Here is a 4,629-nt window from a genome sequence, read left to right on the forward strand (position 1 = left end):
GCTCTGCCCGGGCTAAACACCTGGACGCTGACATCTGCAATCTCTTGGGGCTCTAGCGATCTCACCATCACCACGTGTACAAGTCCAAATTGGTCTCCTCTGATGTATTTAAAACAAACCCCTGGAGGCCAGGCCTCTGCCCCAGAATTCTGCATCCGCCATGTTTTTATAAACTGAGTATCAGGAGGTATCGACTCCCCTTCTCCTATGATGACATCTTCAACAAAGGACATAGAGGGCACACTGAGGTTTGGCCTCTCGAAGTCATAATAGGCACCAATTGCTGCTTGTAGGTTCCAGTTGGTCATGGGCAGGAAAAGGCATAGCCGGCCGGGTTAAGCTGGAAGCCAAGCAACTGGTGGAACCGAGAGATGAACACATCCTCATCAGTGGTGCCAGGCAGATGAACTTCTGCATCAGCTCGGGGTGCAGGTCCATGTCCTCCATGTGTGGGGCCGGACACTCGCTTCCCCGCATCCTCACAACCAAGCCGTCGCTGGGTCCGGGAACCGGGAGAAGCTGCTGGTGGGCGCCGAGACCCTGCTTCTCTGAGGTAGGCCCCAGCGTCTCGCTGCCTCATGCGGGTAAACACTCAGCCACGAACTCACTCACTCTCGTGCTTTCGCCCCTCCCACCCCCAGTCTCCCACCCTCCCAGCTCCACCGCCTCCGCTGACTCCGCCTCCCACCGCGCCACGCCCACTGGTAGCAGATAAGTGAGAGCATTCAAACAAATAAATGTTGATACGCGGAACATGTAAATCCAAGAATCCAAATGAAACATCAAAACTACAAATAGGGGCTTTCCTGGTGGCGCAATGGTTGAGAGTCCGCCTGCCGATGCAGGGAACACGGGCTCGTGCCCGGGTCCATGAAGATCCCGCATGCCGCGGAGCGGCTGGGCCCGTGAGCCAAGGCTGCTGAGCCTGCGCGTCCGGAGCCTGTGCTCCGCAAAGGGAGAGGCCACAACAGTGAGAGAACCGCGTACAGCAAAAAAAAAAAAAAAAAAAAAAAAAAAAAACTACAAATAGATATGCAGAGAGAACATCTCAGGATTAAATAATACAAATACCATGTATAAACTGCAAAACTCGAGAGGCCTGATAAGGGCATCCTATACAGAGCTGTTGATGGTTTGTGAATTACAAACAGGAAAAATGCGGAGGGTTCTGTGAAGGGCCTTCCAGTTAAGCTCACCTGAAATCCTTTTGGGAAATTGGCAGAAGCAAGTAATGAATCAATAAAATTTAAATACTCAGTTAAGCTAATCAGGTCAACAGAGAAGCCAGAAACTAAAGCAAACTCCAGCAACTGGCAAAATGATGTACATAAAAGGCAGAAGAGGCTAGAGTCTGTCTTATTTGGAGACCACATGCCCCAGTATTATAAAGTGCCCTCATTATATCACCAGCACCTGGGGCTCCTTGTTCAAAGGAGGCTGCAAATATGAAACATATCTTCTTAAAACTAAAATGTTTGATGGGGCATCTCAATCTTTTTTGACTAATTACTGTTTCCAGGAGTTTCCCTGATAATTCCTTTGAGCTATAATTAGAACAGATCAATTTACAGGAAGACGATAGAAGTTTCTTATCCTGCTGATTGGGTTAGGCTTAAGAGTGTCAGCCCTTGGAGGATTTTTTTTTTCCACTTGGCTTTCTATTATTAACCAGAAAACAATGTAAATTCATAATCTCTTGGCACAAATTCCCATTTCCAACAACTCTCAAGCAAACTTTGTTTCAGAAGTTTGTGTTCTAATCTACAGAAAACGGAATATTGTTTGTGGTTCAATTCGTTGAGTATTCTGTTAATGAAGCCATAGTTATGACTTCAATCTCCATTTTAGGGATTTTGCTTTTCTTTTTCTTCGCCTTGGAAATCTGACTTGAATACCATATACTTTTTTTTTCCCCCCACAAGAGGGCAAGAGAATGAAATAGAGCAAAGAATCACTATAAAACCTCATTAAAAATGCCAATAGTGGGCCATTACTTATAATGGAGCCAACCCATCCTCGATAAAATGTTCAGATACTACCAGGCATTCTACTGGTCTGTTCCACATGGCACCCCCCTCCTTTTCCCCCATCACCACCTTGTCTCCTAGCTACTCCCTCTGGGATACGCCCATCATGCACTTCTCATCTCAGCAATCTCATTCCCTCTGCAGTGACGGCACTGTTTATCTGTTTGAAAATCATTGGCATAGACATTAATGTTGACAGCATCCGATATTCACTGCAATTGCTTCTAACACCATCATGGGTAACTGAAGAGTAAATGATCCTAATACACAAAGGGTCTCCTGATTGGAGAAAAGAAAACACCAAAATTTCTACCCGGCCGTCATTGTCACTCTTCAGTCATTATCACAATTTTTGTTGACATTTCTTCATTTACTTGTCTGAATATAGAAGAAGCAGCTGATGCTAACAATAAAAATCTTTGGAGCAAAGCTATGGCCTTTTACTGGAGAAGTTAAAAGCAGGCAGATAGTAGTTGACCCCAGTTTCCTTTTGGTTGGGAGAATTAAGTACATCCATCTACATGCTCATTCTCTTATGCCTCCAGTCTCAAACAATTAGCAAATCCTTTTAATTCTAACTTAAGTTAAAGTTAAGTACAAAATAGAGGCCAGACTTGAAAATTCCCTAAACAGACAAAATCAATTAGGCCACATAAGCAAAACTTAATTTAGCTTATTTTACAAAACAAAACTTCGGTGACTTCTTGCAAATGTCTCTGAAACTCATAAATGAAACTTAAGCTGTTCCCCCAAATTGGCAAGTGGTGTCCACTTTTAAACAATCCGCTATCACTAGGGAAGCTCTATGCTATAACCCATCATTGTACAGAATAAGCAGCCTCTACTTTTTCACTGTATAAGCTCTCCTATAGCAATACCTCTGAGCCTCTTTCCCATGATGGTTTGAGAGCTCCCAGTTCACAAACTGTTATATGTACACAATAAACTCTTGCTAATTACTATTTTAGTGATCTGGTGGTTTTAGTCTTGCTATTTCTGGATGTTGGACACTAATGAATGCATTCAATAATTGACTACTGGGCTTTCCTGGTGGCGCAGTAGTTGAGAGTCTGCCTGCCGAAGCAGGGGACACGGGTTCATGCCCCGGTCTGGGAAGATCCCACATGCCGCAGAGCGGCTGGGCCCATGAGCCATGGCCGCTGAGCCTGCACGTCCGGAGCCTGTGCTCTGCAATGGAAGAGGCCACAACAGTGAGAGGTCCGCGTACCGCAAAAATAATAATAATAATAATAACAGACTACTTCATGTCACCTCTGCCAGAGAATGATTTCACTTTGATTTTGCCAGTATCTTCAATAATCCACTTGCCTTTACCATCTACTCTCTACAGCACAGCAATGACGATCCTTTTGAAATGTTAATTTATGTTCCGAATTCTCTAATTGTTTCTCATCTCTCTCAGGGTTAAAAGCTCAAGTGTAAATATGGCCTTAAGGACTTCTGTGCTCTTTCCCAGTAATCTCCCAACTATTTGAATTTCTCTCTACCTCACTCCCCTCATGCACTCAGCTTCTTTCCAGGATGCATCCTACCCGTTCTAGGCATAGGGACATTTGTCTTCATGGGCCCCTTCCTACATAAAAAAAAAATTAAAAATTATATTTTATGACTTTAAAAAGAGGAATATAATCCAGGCTGGATTTATAGTTATATGTTCTTTTTTAAATTTATTTTTTATTGAAGTATAGTTGAATTACAATGTTGTGTTAATTACTGCTGTACAGCAAAGTGACTCATTTATACATATATACATTCTTTTTCATATTCTTTTCCATTGTGGTTTATCACAGGATACTGACTATAGTTCCATGTGCTAAACAGTATGACCTTGTTGTTTATCCATTCTTTATATACTGGTTTGCATCTGCTAATCCCAAACTCCCAATCCAACCCTCTCCCAGCCCCCTCCCCTATTGTTAAATGTTCTTTATTCAATACATTCACTTTTTCTGATTTTAGAAGAAATTAAATAGTAAAAATTTTATGGGTCCCTAAAAAATATCGTGGGGTCTCCACACTCTGCCTGCCTAGTGGCCAGGAGGGCCCTGCTCCTATGCTTTCTGAGGAATTAACTTCATACTTGTTAAGGAATATCTGGAATGTGATTTCTTCAAATAGCCCAGGTGTGTTGTAAGGAATACTTTTATAACTTAAATGGGATTTTAGGGAGATCTGCCAGGTAGGATCACAGAATAACACCATGTGAGTGAAAGAGATTTTTTATACCCACAGGTCCTGGAAGGGGAGACACATGCAGGGTGCCATACGGCAGGAGTTCCAAGGAACCAAGAGAGAATGAGGACCTGTGGGCAAGTGCCTTTATTGGGGGGCAGGGTGGAATATTTTAATACAAGGAAAAGGCTTGAGGGGATTTCATGGGTGCCTGTGAATATCATGAAGTCACAGTCAGGGAGGGTGAGAAGGGGAACTTGTGGCACGGCCAGCCTTATCACAGAGCTGCACCTGGTTACCTGGGCAGGGTGCTCACAGAAAGTTCATTGGGATATTGAAGCATCAGGAAATATGAAGTTTTAAAACTTTATAATACATGAGATGAGTTTCCACCGGTGTCTTCTCCCAA

The 4,629-nt window shown here is 43.2% G+C and overlaps 1 pseudogene; it reads right to left on the reverse strand.

Annotated features, from left to right (window-relative positions):
• The window catches only part of LOC103087591 (uncharacterized protein C6orf106 homolog pseudogene), a 1,998-nt pseudogene extending 1,551 nt beyond the window's left edge, over positions 1–447 (reverse strand).
• Between the last annotated feature and the right edge of the window lie 4,182 nt (positions 448–4,629).

The sequence above is a fragment of the Lipotes vexillifer genome, unplaced genomic scaffold (genome assembly GCF_000442215.2).
Source record: "Lipotes vexillifer unplaced genomic scaffold, Lipotes_vexillifer_v1.1 scaffold1681, whole genome shotgun sequence".
In the NCBI taxonomy this organism is placed as follows: domain Eukaryota; kingdom Metazoa; phylum Chordata; class Mammalia; order Artiodactyla; family Lipotidae; genus Lipotes; species Lipotes vexillifer.